The 15,366-nt window shown below is 42.7% G+C and overlaps 1 protein-coding gene and 1 long non-coding RNA gene across 2 annotated transcripts in view; both read right to left on the bottom strand.

The window, feature by feature from the left end:
* Window positions 1–497: 497 nt before the first annotated feature.
* On the bottom strand, window positions 498–10,917 carry LOC144685355 (uncharacterized). The gene is made up of 3 exons (XR_013577713.1): window positions 10,861–10,917; window positions 1,037–1,091; window positions 498–577 (listed from the first exon to the last, which is right to left on the bottom strand). It is a non-coding gene; the product is annotated as an uncharacterized LOC144685355 (long non-coding RNA).
* A 3,348-nt stretch (window positions 10,918–14,265) lies between these two features.
* Window positions 14,266–15,366, bottom strand: part of dhx29 (DEAH (Asp-Glu-Ala-His) box polypeptide 29) — a 161,254-nt gene continuing 160,153 nt past the window's right edge. Inside the window, exon 28 of the mRNA XM_078549709.1 lies at window positions 14,266–14,394. The gene's annotated coding sequence lies outside the window, so the exon portion shown is untranslated. The remainder of the gene's footprint in view (window positions 14,395–15,366) is intronic.

Raw genomic sequence — 15,366 nt, 5'->3', positions numbered from 1 at the left:
GGAGCAATGGAAATTGGGGATTGGTAAGAAGTCTGAATTGGAGTAGTGATATCTCAGAGGGTTATAGGGTTGGAGGGGGTTACAGAAATACAAAATGGCAAGGTGGTGGAGAAATTTAAAACAAGGATTAGAACTTAAAACGGAGGCATTGCTTAATCGGGGTCAATGTAAAAATGCAAGCACAAGGGTGATAGATGGACTTGACGGGAGTTAAAATATGCGCAAAGTTTTGGATGAGCTTAAGTTTATGGAGGATGGAAGGTGGGAGGCTGCTCGGGGGTGTATTGGAATAGTAAAGCCTAGACGCAGCAAAGGCATGGATGTGCAGATGAGCTGAGGTGGGGTGTGGAATCAGATGACTCCACAATGGTGGAAGTAGGCAGTCTTCGTGATGGCATAGGTAAGTGACTGGAAGCTGAACTCAGGGTCAAATACGACATCAAGGTTGCGGACAGCCTGATTCAGCCTTGGACAGTTACTTGGGAGAAGAATGGAGTTGGAGCGGGGCAGTGAACAGTGTTTCTGGTAGTAACTAAAGATAATGGCTTCAATCTTCCCGATATTTAGTTGGAGGGTTCTGTGAATAAGAAAAGAGGTTTGATCAAAAATGAGGCTTATAGAATGGGGAAAATAATGCAAAAACTGAACATGAACATTTGAACTTGCATGTATATAACACACTGAACCAATTAATTACTTTTGCTTAAATAACAAGTGACTTCAAAGTCTGGTAATTTAGTACAGCAAGATCCCACAAACAGCAAATGAGATAGTTAACCATGCACTCTGCTTTGGTGATGTTGGTTGAGTGTTGAAAGTTAGTCAGCACGCCAGTAGCACATTCTCCTCATCTTTGAATAATGTCAAGGGATCTTTCATGCCCTTCAGTTTAATGTCCTGCCATCCTTATTTGTTTCAATTAATTACTTAATTATTTTATTCAATTACTTATTTTCTTTTATGTATTTTATTAATTTTACCACAAATTCCTGTACTATTTTAAACTTTAGGAATAGAACAGATCTTAACCACTCACCAGAAGTTCACCAAACAGCTAGTTTCTTCCCCTGTAGTAGAGCCAGAACAAATTCCTACAGGGTGAAAAAGTTAGAAAAAACAAGTGAGTACCTCCCCTCCTCACCAAACTCTAGCACTCCATTGAGGTCACACTCAGTGCCCTCTCACAGCTTTTCATCCTCACAGCTTATTTTCTACATAGCTTTTTATCGTCAGCAAACTTATTTACACAATGCTTCTTCATCTAATTAATTAATATAGATTATAAATAGTTGAGGCTCCAGCACTGATCCTTGCGGAACTCCACTAGTCAGAATCTGTCAACATGAAAATGCCACATTTATCCCTACTCTTTGCTTCCTGTCCATTAACCACTCCTCTATTTATGTTTATTACTCACAAATCCAAAGGTCATGATCTCTGGATTATTATCTGAGCCATGTGCAAATTGGTATAGGACAAATCAGGTTAAGGAGATGAATGTGTAGCTCAAAGCATGGTGTGGGAGAAGTGGGTTCTGGTTCGTGGGGCACTGGCACCAGTACTGGGGAAAGTGGGATCATTACTGTTGGGACAGTCTACACCTGAATTGTGCTAGGACCAATGTTCTTGCAAGGCGCATACCTAGGGAAGCAAAGAGGTCTTTAAACTAAGTAGTGGGGCAAGGGTATAAATTTGAGAAGATGTGGTAAATCGAAGAGTAGAGACAAGGCAAAAGAGAAAGGTATTATTACGGGAAATAAAAAACAGACCGTGACAGAAAGGGATAGAGAGTGCAAATCTAACAGTAAATCAACAGATGAGACTATGGGGTTATATAAAGAATAAAAGGATAAAATTAAAGGCTTTGTATCTGAATGCACGCAGCATTCAAAACAAGACAGATAAGCTGAGAGCGCACATAGAAATAAATAAATACGATTTGATAGCCATTACAGAGACATGGCTGCAGGAGAACATGGATTGGGACCTAATATTAAAGGGTCTCGGATATTTAGGAAGGACAGAAAGCGAGAAGGTGGAGAGGTGGCTCTGTTAGTTAATGATAGTATTAGCACAATAGAGAGGGATGACCTAAGTACAGAAAACCAGGAGCAGCATTTTTCCTCCTGTCTGAGGGGTGTGTGGGAGCCGGCAGGTTCCCAATCGGCGCCCCCGATCAGGGGCGCGCCACCATTTTACCTGGGTGGGCCAGTTAAGGCCCGCTCAGCGTGATGTGCGCTCCCTGTGCAGGTGGGGGGAGGGAGAAATTCCCTGAACCAGGAGGCAAAGTGCCGCCTCCGGGAGATCAGTTGAAATTATAAAACATTTTTAAAGGTTAGAAAAAAATTTCCTGACATGTCCCCTCATCTGACACCATCACATGAACTGGGATATGTCCATGACTTTTATTTAAAAATATTACGAAAATTTTAAATCCCTCATGAAACCTCATCCCGCCCGTGGATGAGGTTTCATGCTTTTTTGGAAGGCCGCCTGGGCTCTTCACCTGCTCGCCAACGTTAAGGTTGGGTGGGCATTAATCATTTCAATTACTTTTTTTTAATGGCCTTAATAAGCCGTTGACAGGTCGGCAGGTGCGCAGCCGAGTTGGCTGCGCGCCCGCCAAACTGAGAATCTAAAATGACGGGGGGAGATGTCGGGACGCACGCCTGATCTCACCCTACGTCATTTTATGCGTCGGCAAGTGGGCCCCGCCCCCGCTCACTGACCGGAAAAAGCTGCCCCAGGATTTGGAAACAGTTTGGGTAGAGATGAGAAATGGTAAAGGCAAGAAGTCACTTGTGGGAGTTGTGTACAGGCCCCCTAACAGTAACCACATGGTAGGATGGAGCATAAAGGAAGAAATAATGGGAGCTTGTCAGAAAGGCATGGCGATAATCATGGGAGATTTTAAGTCTACATATAGACTGGAAAAGTCAGATGGGCAAAGGTAGCCTAGGTGAGGAGTTCACAGAATGTTTCTGGGATAGTTTCTTAGAACAGCATACTCTGGAGCCAACCAGAGAGCAGCGCTATACTAGACCTGGTATTGAGCAACGAGATGGGGATATTTAATGACCTCAGAGTGAAGATGCGCCCAGGTAACAGCGACCATAATATGCTTGAATTTTACATTCAGTTTAAGGGAGAGAGGAGTGGGTCTGAGACTATGTTTTTAAACTTAAAAAAAGGGCAATTATGAAGGCATGGAAGCAGAGCTAGCTAATGTGAATAGGCAAATTAGGTTAAGGGATTGGTCAATAGAGATGCAGTGGCAAACATTTGAGGGGTTATTTCAGAATACACAGAGTAGATACATTCCAACAAGTAAGAAAAAGTGCAAGGGACAGACACACCATCTGTGCTTAATTAGAAAGGTTCAAGATAGCATCAAACTGAAAGGTACATAATTGTGCAAAGATAGGTGGAAGGCCAAAAGATTGGACAGAATAAAAGGAACAGCAAAGGATGACTAAAAGATCATTAAGGAGGGAAAAATTAGAGTACGAGAGAAAGCTAGACAGAAATATAAAAACAGATAGCATGGGTTTCTATAAATAATTGAAAAAGAAATGAGTTAACAAAGTGAACGTTGGTGCTGGAGAATTGATAATGGGAAACAAGGAAATGGCAGGTGAAGTGAACAGGTATTTTGCATCAGTCTTCAATATAGCGGATACAAGTAACATCCCAGAAGCTGCTATAAATCAGGAAATGGAAGGTAGGGATGAACTCAGGAAAATTACAATCACCAGAGAAGTGGTACTGAGTAAATTGTTGGAGCTGCCACATGGACCACAACAACTGGATCCTTCCCCTCCCACTCCAAGTTCTGCTTCAGCCCTGAGGAGATATCCAAAACCCTAGCACCGGGCAGCAACACAGCGTTTGGGACTTGCACTCAAAGCTGCAGAAAAATGTATCTACCCCCCTAACTATACTGCCCCCGACAACTACATTCCTTTTTACTCCCCTTACTTGAATGGCTTCCTCCACCATGGTGCCCTGATCAGTTTGCTCATCCTCCCTGCAGTTCCTGCTCTTGTTCCCCCCACATGTTGCAAGAACCTCAGTCCTTGCAATTGTCCTACAGGTTCAAGGTATCTCCATTGCTACTTTCTGGATCCTCATACCTTCCTCATCAACACCCTCCTGTTCCTGACCAGGAACCATATCTGAAGTACCTACCACAAGGAGTGTGACGGCCTCGTGGAACTAAGTGTCCAGGTAACTTTCCTCCTCCCTGATCTATTTCAGTGTCCGAAGCTTGGACTCCAAGTCATCAACTCAGAGCCGAAGTTCTTGGATCTAAAGACATTTACTGTAGATGTGGTTGTCATGGATCACACCGATATCCAGCAGCATCCACATGTTACAGCTGCAACACATCACCTGCCCTGTGATCTTTACTGTGTTTAATTTAAATAATTAGATTTCAAGTTTAGTGATCAACTGTTGTCATTTGTTCTACTAAGTAGTTTAGCTAGTTAAGCTATACATTTAACGCACTACTTATATTTCCCCAGTACCGATTTAAACTACTGCATTTAGAAGGATAAAATCTTAAAAACTCACAAAACAATCACCTACCTGCACACCTGACTAAAGCCTTGAACACTCACCAACCTCTGGAGGCTGAAAAAAATATAAAAAGCAGCACCTCCACCCCACCTTTGCACCAAAAACCTGTGAAATCGAAGCCTATCTGTCCTCTCAAGTAGACGTAGATCTCATGGCACTATTCCAAAGATCAAGGGAGTTATCTGTTGTGAACAAAAACAAAAATACCTGGAGAAACTCAGCAGGTCTGACAGCATCTGCTGCGAGGGATACCGTTAATGTTTCGAGTCCGAATGGCTCTTAATCAGAGCTAAGGAAAAATAGAAAAGAGATGAAATATAAGCTGGTTTGGTGGGGGGGACAGGTAGAGCTGGATAGAGGGCCAGTGATAGGTGGAGATTGCCAAAAGATATCATAGACAAAATGACAAAGAGGTGTTGACGGTGGTGATATTAGCTAAGAAATGTGCTAATGGGGACATTAAGGGTAGAAAGCAGGACGAGCAAGGGACAGATAGCCCCTAGTGGGGGTGGAGTGGGGTGGGGGGGGGGGAGGAATCGAAAATAGTTGGGAAAAGAAATATATATATAAATTATTGGAAAAAGGGGATCGTAAAGGGGGTGGGGATGGAGGAGAGAGTTCAAGATCTAAAGTTGTTGAACTCAATATTCAGTCCGGAAGGCTGTAAAGTACCTAGTCAGAAGATGAGATGCTGTTCCTCCAGTTTGCGTTGAGCTTCACTGATTCACTGTTGTGTCCTGGCCAATATTTATTCCTCAATCAACATCACAAAAACCAGTCTAGCAATCATCACACTGCTGTTGAGAGCTTGCTGTGTGCAAATTGGCTGTCAAGTTTCTACATTAGAACAGTGATTACACTACAAAAGCAATTAATTGACTGCAAAGTTCATGGCATGTCCTGTGGTCATGAAAGGCACAACATAAAAGCAAGTTTTTATTTTGGTTAAATGACAAGTTGCAACATTAATAATAATGGACTGCTTAGATTGTATGACAGTACTTTCTATGCAAATCTTAATGACCTGACGAGTTTCTAAAGTCATAGGGCAGGATTTTGCCCTTGGTGGGAGTGCTAGGTGGGGGGAGGTCAGGAAGCCGACCGCCTCCTGCAATTGTTACCACACCGTAATTTTACATGGGCGGGCCAATTAAGGCCTGTTCAGTGTGGAACGCAACTGACAGTGCTCAGCCTGTGCGGGCAAGGGGAGGAGGGCGAGCGGGCCTAGCATGAACTTGACGCTTGCGTGCGAAAGAGCGCTTCAATCTGCCTCAGGGAGATGAAGCGCTGTTTAAAAAAACTTACTGAACAGAAATGTCATATAACATGTCCCCTCAGCTGTCACACGAGCAGGGACATGGCTTTAATTCAAGTGTAAAATTTTTATTTTATTATTTGCTTTAGGAAACCTCATCCCGCCTGTGGATGATGCTTCCTAAAAAGTGCAAAGGCTGTTTGGCGTTTTTGCCTGCCCGCTAACTGTAAGGTTGGACGGGCAGCATAAATTTGAACTTAAGTACCTTTTTAATGGCCTTAATAGGCCTTTTAATTGTCGGCAGGCGCACTGCTGACTCAGGCGCCTGTCTTCCGAATGAAATATCACGGCACTACACGATGACGTCGGGACACTCGCTTGACGTCATCGCACATCATTTTATGCGCGGCCCGGTTGCGCACGCGTCCACCCGCCGAGCTCAATATTCTGCCATAATGTCAAAGTTGGTGCACGTTTTTTTCTAAAATATTCAAATATGAATTAGATATTTTGACAATTTGTTGCCAAATTTACAAAGAAACTGAGTCAGTTGGCAACTTTTCACATTATTTTGAAGATATGGGATATTTATTTGCGGGAACTACCAAGGTACAGTGGTGCATTAATATAATTATTCTCCAAACTCGTTTGATATTAGTTGTAAAATGAATAGTCAAATGTTTCCAAATGTGTGAAAAACTAAGATTTCTTCTGGAATTCCAGTGTTAATCTGCCACCTACTGTTATGAAATTAACAGTAACCCTATGCCATTCACCAGTACTGAACTATCTGAGGGCTTTGGTATTTGATGCACTCAAAATAATACATTAGGAACAGGTGTAAATAAAAACCATAGCAAACTAGGAGAGCACACTTAATGTGCTTTTCCATGACAAAATAGAAACATAGGGAAGATTACATGGGTATATTGGTACTGCTCAACATATATATTAAAAACAATGAGCAGTAATATTCCAATGATATTCAATTTGTAGGCAGCACTGTGAGGGTCATATTACGTTAACACATAAGTACAATGTGGTTTACTCATCCTATGATAGCCTATCTCAATAACCCTCTAAATCTGCCTTCCTTAAACTTGGGAGAATAAGTTTGAGTGCAGTAAATTGTAAATGAATGTAAATGAAGTAAAATGAAAATTTCAATAATATTAAATCTCCTGTGGTCCTCTCTATAAAATGAAAACAAAAGAGGAGAACATCTTTCTCAGGCAGTCCGATCCTGCAGAATGCCACCTCATTCAAATTCTGACTAACTGCAAAAAGGTTCCCGATAACACTTTGGATGAGTAGTGGCTCTCAAATCCACCAGCAAAGGCAGCAACAGCAAATAATATGCCAAAATTACCAAGATGGAATGCCCTCCTCACACAGAATTAGCATGTATGGATTCTGTGGTACTCCACTTTGAACCTCATGCAAAAGTGGCAATTGACCAGAAATCAAGCAATTAATCCTACGAGCTGGCAGTCTTGACAGACATAGTTGCTAGGTTGGGTCTGCAGCAGGTGGGGTGAGGCAACCAACAAGAGGGAAAAAAAAAATACTTGACCACATCCTCACCAATCTGCCTGTCTAAGATGCATCTGTCCATGACAGCATTGATAGGAATGATCACTGCACAGTACTTATGGAGACTAAGTCCCATCTTCACACAGAGGATATCTTCCATCGTGTTGTGTGACACTACCATTGTGTTAATTGGGGTAGATTTCAAAACAGATCTAACATCTCAAAACTGGGCATCCATGAGGCACTGTGGGCCATCAGCAACAACAGAATGGTATTCAACCATCATTTGTAACCTCATAGCCTGGCATATCCCCCACTCTACCATTATCATCAAGCCAGGGTATCGGCCTTGGTTCAATGAATAGCGTAAGACGGTATGCCAGGAACAGCACCAGGCATACCTAAAAATGAGACATTAAGCTGAAGCCACAACACAGGACGACTTGGATGCCAAACAACGGAAGCAGCACCAATGGATCAGATCTAAAGCTCTGCAGTCCTGCACATCCAATCGTGAACGGTGGTGGAAAATTAAACAACTAACCAGAGGAGACGATACCAATATCCCCATCCTCAATTACGGAGAACCCAGCATATCAGTGCCAAAAGTCAAGGTTGAAGCATTTGCAGCCATCTTCAGCCAGAATTGCTGAAGCCAAATGGATGACCATCTCTGTCTCCTTCTGATCCTGATGTCCCAGCATCACAGATGCCAGTCTTCAGCCTTAATAATGAAAGCAAAATACATGGATGCTGGTGGTCTGGAACAAAAACAAAGTGCTGGAAAAACTCAGCATCAGTGGAGGGAGAAATAGAGTTAACGTTTCAGTCCAGTGCGACTCTTCTTCAGAGTGTTCAGCCAATTTGATTCACTCCATGTGATATTAAGAAATGGCTAAAGGCATTGGATATGGCAAAGGCTATGGGCCCTGGCAACATATCCCAGCAATAGCACTGAAGACATGTGCCCCAGAACTAGCCACACACCTAGCCAAGCTGTTCCAGTACAGCTACAACACTGGCATCTAGCTGACAATGTGGAAAATTGCCCGGGGTTGCCCTGTCCATGAAAAGCAGGACAAATCCGACCGGGCCAATTGCCGCCTCATCAGTCTACTCTCGACCATCAGCAAAGTGATGGAAGGGATCATTGACAGTGCCATCCAGAGGCATTTACTCAGCAATAACCTGTTCACTGATGCTCAGTTTAAGTTCCGCCATGGCCATTCAACTTCTAACCTTGGTTCAAACATGGACAGAAGGAGCTGAACTCAACCCTGTCCATCATCTACAAGCTACAAGTTGAGAGTGTGATGGAATACTCTCCACTTGCCTGGGTAAGCGCAGCTCCAACACTCAAGAAGCTCGACACCATCCAGGGCAAAGGAGCCCACTTGATTGGCATTTTACCCACCACCTTAAACGTTCACTCCTTTCACCACCGCTGCAGTGCAGCAGTGTCTACCATCAACAAGATACACTGCAGCAACTCACCAAGGCTCCTTCAATAGCACCTTCCAAACCCACAACCTGTGACTTCAACCACCTAGAAGGAAAAGGGCAGCAAATGCATGGGTACACCACCACCTGCAAGTTCCCCTCCAAAAAACACACCATCTTGAATTAGACTTAGACAATATTTCTGTTCCTTCACTGTCACTGGGTCAAAATCCTGGAACTCCCTCCATAACACCACCATGAGTACGCTTGCACTACATGGAGTGTAGTGGTTCAAGAAGGCAGCTCACCACCACCTTCTCAAGGTTAATTAGGGATGGGCAACAAATGCTTGCCTAGCCAGCAATGCCCATATCCTGTGAACAAATTAAAAAAAACAAATTCTTGGCCTGGATGATTCACAGAAAAGACTCAACAATTTTCACTCTTTCAGATTGGAGCAGAACATGAGAAACAGCATAACATAAACTGGTGTATTTGGTTTTCATTTGCATCTCTTGTAGCACTTTGTGTTGGAGTTATACCTAGCACAAAGGGAGATGGTTGTGGTTGTTGGAGGCCAGTTATCTCAGCTCCAGGACATCACTGCAGGAGTTCCTCAGGGAAATGTCCTCAGCCCAACCATCTTCAGCTGCTTCATCAATGACCTTCCTTCCATCGTAAGGTCAGAAGTGGGGGTGTTCGTCAATGTTTGCACAATGTTCAGCACCATTTGCGACTCCTGAGATATTGAAGCGGTTCATGTCCAAATGCAGCAAGACCTGGACAATATCCAGGTTTGGGCTGACAAGCGGCAAGTAACATTTGCGCCTCACAACTGCCAGGCAATCACCATCTCCAACAAGAGAGAATCTAATCATCGCCCCTTGATGTTCAATGGCATTACCATCACTGAATCCCCCACTATCTACATCCTGGGGGTTACCGTTGACCAGAAACTGAACTGGATTAGCCATATAAATACTGTGGCTACAAGAGCAGGTCAGAGGCTAGGAATCCTGCAATGACAAACTCACCTCGTGACTCCCCAAAGCCTGTCCACCATTTACAAGGCACAAGTCAGGAGTGTGATGGAATACTCCGCACTTGCCTGGATGAGTGCAGGTCCCATGACATTGAAGAAGCTTGCCACCGTCCAGGACAATGCAGCCCGCTTGATTGGCACCACATCCACAAACATTCACTCCCTCCACCACCGACACACAGTAGCAGCAGTGTGTACCATCGACAAGATGCACTGCAGGAATTCACCAAGGCTCCTTTGACAGCACCTTCCAAACCCACAACCAACCATGTAGAAGGACAAAGGCAGGAGATAGGGAACACCACCGCCTGGAAATTCCCCTCCAAGTCACCCACCATCCTGATTTGGAAATATATCGCCATTTCTTCAGTCACTGGGGCAAAATCCTGGAACTGCCTAACAGCACTGTGGGTGTACCTACACCACATGGATTGCAGTGGTTCAAGAAGGCAGCTCACCACCACCTTCTCAAGAGCAACTAGGGATGGGCAATAAATGCTGGCCCAGCCAGCCAAGCCCACATCATGTGAACGAATATTTTTTTAAAAAAGCACCCCGGGTTTCTTATCATAGACAGCATTTATAAAGCATTGTGAGCTCAATTAAAATTAACACTTCAACAAAAGCCATGTCCAGGTCCCTTTGCAAAAAAATGTGACAGTAAAATCCCTCAGCAACCTTAGCTATTTGCATTAAACTTGAGCATACAATAGCGAAGTAGGTAAATTATTTCCAATAATGCATATGCTGAGATGTCTTTTCATGTTTGAACATAATATTCTCACCTAATTACCTCTTCTCCCATATTTTGCAAATTAAGTAGAAAAGTATAAGCAAAGAACTAGTCTAGAAATCAACCAAATCAAGATGACTAACCAAAATGAAGCTCTCCTATGCAGCAAAATCTAATGGCTGGCAGTGGAATGAGAGGGAATAAATAATGATCCAAAAGATGGTGTAACTTTGAATAAACTCTACATTTTTACAATAACCTTTACAAAAAATTTACCAACATTGGAATTGGCTATTGTTTTAGTTATGTTTGCCCAGTTTTTCTTCATGGCTCTGCATCATAGGAAAAGGGAACAAATTTCCCTTATAACCCTGATATAATTACAATTATTGAAAAGGCAGTTGAGAGGAAGAAAGTTTATTAAGAAATAAACTATAAAGGCATTGTACGATAATCTCAAAATTATTTTGTTTTTTAAAAGAGCAATTTCTAAAACAGATCTTACAAGTAGTACACAATTTTTAAGTGCCCTCGTGCTAATCAAAGTAGTGTGACATGACACCTCTTGCATGCAATCTCTACTTTTCTCTACATCAGTTTCTTATGCAGTCCTATGTTTAATTCTGGATTCATCTAGATTTTATCCAAAGTCCCTGTTATGCAAAACTTTATTGAGAATTTCTAAGTTAACTAAACCTTCATTGGCACATCCACCATATACAGGTACAGGATCTCAAAACCGGCAACCTTGGGACTGAGTCATTGCTGGGTTTCAGATCTTGCAGTTTTCAGGTCAGGCAGTTTGGGCTGAGTCAAGGGTCACTTGGACTACTCAAAACTCAGGAAAAGCCAGGCATGCAAAGCTGATAACTAGTAGTTGCGCCACTGCACCGATGCAGCATGTAGCCAAGCAAGCTGGTAAATTATTTTACTCATCTAATAATAAAGTCATTTGGTAGTACAGAACTACTGCTGAAAAAAGGAGTTTTTTGTTGAAGCTTTTCGTCTTGCTCTCATCAGGACAATTCGCAAGATAATGCCAATGTCAGAAAAATCATCAAATTTATACTGTATGAGAAGAGTGCTGATTTGTAGGCAAGTGGACTCTGATTGGTAGAGGCATTGGCATGGAGAATACACCAGTTGATGGTGACTGACAGTTAATCGCCAAGGGTTGTTTTAAATTTAAACCAGGCAGCTCGATTCTGATTGGTCAAGACATTGCCCTGGTGAATGAACCAGCGAATGGTTGTCACTTATTTTGTTTAGCTGAAACCGGTGAAATGTGTGTACATGCTCTTTCTGTCTGCAAAGAACAGGGCCCTGTATATTAATATATGTAGCTTCCAGTACGTGCAAATGCGCCACACTGCAAGTCCGACTGACAATCTTAATTTGATTGTCAGCGTAATTCTTAGCACACTGAGGATTATTTAGCAAATGTTGTCCAATCGCAGAATCACATCTAATGTTGGACACTGTTTCTGAGTTTTGCAAGCACGGGCTGGGTGGGTACTAGAACTAGGGATCACAGTTTAAAAATAAGGGGTCGCTTATTTAAGACAGATAAGGAGAAATTTTTTCCCCTCACAGGATTGAGTATCTTTGGAACGCTCTTCCTCAAAAGGCGGTAGAAGCAGAGTCTTTGAATATTTTTAAGGCAGAACTAGATAGATTCTTGATTAACAAGGGGGGTGAAAGATTATTGGGGGTAGGCAGGAATGTGGGGTTGAGGTTACATTCAGATCAGCCATGATCTTGTTGAATGGCGGAGCAGGCTCGAGGGACTGAGTGGCCTACTCCTGCTCCTAATTCTTTTGTTCGCATGGTCTATGCCTTTCCCGTTGCGAACAGTGGAAGGGAGAAGGCCAAATGGTTGAGCGAATTGTTACAACCAGTTTTGAGCAAGTTTTCCAGATATACGGTGAAAGGTTCCTTCACATTTGCAAAGACCATACAGGACTTGCATACCGACAGCAATGCTGTGTCCACATGCTCATCTGACATTGCTAGCCTATTCACCAATGTTCCATTTAAGGAAGCCAGATATTTGCGCTGCAGCACTATATCATGGCAATCTAGATCTGCGATCATTGCGTGAATCAGTATTCATCGAGTTTATGTACTGGGCAAGTTGTACAGTTGAGTTCACCTTTAATGACACCATGTATGCCCAAACAGATGGTGTTGCCATGGGATCCCCTCTAGGCCCAGCTCTCGCAAGCATCTTTGTTGGGATCCATGAGAAACGTGTCTTCAATGGAATGACACCTAACCTCTTACCCCTTGCACATTTCCGATATGTAGATGATATGTTTGCAATATTTAAATCTTCAGCTGCATGTAATAGTTTCCTTGCATGCCTTAATGAGCTCCATCCTGTGCTCAAATTTACCTTGGAAATGGCGCAGTGAAATGACCACCCTTTCCTTGATGTACCAGTTGAGAAATCTGCCACGCATTTCTCTACCACGGTCGACTGCAAGCCTACCTTCACTGGCCAAAACACATGTTGAGATTCTTAACAGTTCTACATGGTATAAGATTGGCCTTATCCACAACTATGTAAATAGGGTCTGAGCCATTTGCTCACCTTGCAAGCTCGATGCTGAAGTTGGGCACATCAAAGCCATTCTACGGAATAATGACTACTCTGATCAGATAATTTCACACTGTATATCGCGCAAACTTGAACGGGCCCAAGGCTGTCACTTTTGCTCCTAACAAGTGCCCAGTCTACCACAGATCACCCTGGAAGGGCAAGGTATCTCAAAAATTTGAGCAAAAGGTGAAGCTTGCTGTTTCACACTGCTATTATGTTGTAGCAATATGAGTGGTATTCACCATTAAGTGTGTTGCCATCAAGCCAAAAAGACATTCAGTCTATCACACAAATGAGTAATGTGGGATATGAATTTGTGCCAGTATGATGCTAGGTATGTAGGCCATACATCCCACAGACTGGAGAGTCATATCAAACATCATGTCCCTTCCGCTGTTTGCAACAAGGGAGGTACAGACAGTACCCAACCAGCCAGTGCTTGCAAAACTCAAAACAGTGTCCAACATTAGATCTGATTCCGCGACTGGACAACATTTGCTAAATAATCCTCAGTGTGCTAAGAATGACACTGACAACCAATTTAAGATTGTCAGTCGGGCTCGTAGTGTGGCACATTTGTATGTATTGGAAGCTACATATATTAATACAGTTTTCAGACAAAGAACATGTACACATATTGCTCCTGTTTCAGCTAAACAAAATAAGTGACAACCATTGGATGGTTCATTCCCCTGGGCAATGTCTTGACCAGAGTCAAGCAGCCTGGTTTAAATCTCCATAGCAACAACTCTACCAATCAGAATCCACTTGCCAACCAATCAGCACTCTCCGCTCATACAGTATAAAATTTGCTGTTTCTTCTGACAGTCATTTTCTTGTAAACTGTCCTGATGAATGCATTGAATAATAATTAAAATTTATGGAGGGCAGCTTTTGGATATCACTGGTTTTTGGAGAGCTGGGTTTGAGATGCTGTGCCTATACTTATCTGAAACATACACAAAACAAAGACATTAGTTTCAGGACAGCACATTTCCTTCTGGCTGTCTTTTGTTCTTCCACAGTTTTGCTCCAGGTTAGATTTCATTACGTTAGCTGTCACTTTTAGGCTAAGAGGCCTCATTCAGTTTTGTTGTCCTTTTTAAATATTTATCTGCTTCCAGTCCTGTGATACCTCATCAGTGATTGCCAATCCTTGCACAGTTATACCATCATATAAATGTCTTCATCTTTTTTTCTTCAGAACCCTAGGATAAATGCCAGGACATGCATTAGTCTTCAGTCCCCTTAGTTTATCAAGTTCCTTTGTTATGCTATTTCAATGAGTGTGGAATAAAAGCTGGAAAGCTAGTAATATCTTATGCTGTGCTTTATTCTTTTTATTGAATTTATACAAAATATTCAGTCAGAATTTCACCTTTTTTTATAACTTCAATGCCACTGTAACATGATAATTTCTTTTCTAGCTGCTGTCTTCCTGTTAGACATCAACAAAACCTGGAATTTAGATCAACTTTAATAGGCTGAAAGAAATTTCAGTTTTACCTTCAAAAATTATTTTTTTTACATCTTTCCCAAATCATTAAGTTAGAGAGAGTCGATAGGTTGTAAGTGATCTGTTGGAAGGAGGTTTGTTGCACCAAATGGCATTTTCTTACTTAGCATAAATTAGATGGAGATTACAGAACTTTGACAAGGTCGCTTGGCTCCCTTTCTCACGAAAACACCACCAATGTGGCACTTACATTATCAACAGTAATTGGTACTGCATTTTATTTGCATATTGCAGTTCTGTGCTATGAACACAGTCACAGAATCACAGTGCAGAAGAGGCCCTTCGGCCCATCGAGTCTGCACCGACACGTGAGAAACAGCTGACCTACCTACCTAATCCCATTTACCAGCACTTAGCCCATAGCCTTGAATGTTATGACGTGCCAAGTGCTCATCCAGGTACTTTTTAAAAGATGTGAGGCAACCCGCCTCCACAACCCTCCCAGGCAGGGCATTCCAGACCGTCACCACCCTCTGGGTAAAAAAGTCTTTCCTCACATCCCCCCTAAACCTCCTGCCCCTCACCTTAAATTTATGTCCCCTTATGACTGACCCTGCAACTAAGGGGAACAGCTGCTCCCTATCCACCCTGTCCATGCCCCTCAATCTTGTACACCTCGATCAGGTCGCCCCTCAGTTTTCTCTGCTCCAACAAAAACAACCCA

The sequence above is a fragment of the Cetorhinus maximus genome, chromosome 1 (assembly GCF_964194155.1).
Source record: "Cetorhinus maximus chromosome 1, sCetMax3.hap1.1, whole genome shotgun sequence".
Taxonomy (NCBI): domain Eukaryota; kingdom Metazoa; phylum Chordata; class Chondrichthyes; order Lamniformes; family Cetorhinidae; genus Cetorhinus; species Cetorhinus maximus.
Note: the sequence above shows the minus strand (reverse complement) of the source record. Positions and strands in the feature narration are given on the sequence as shown.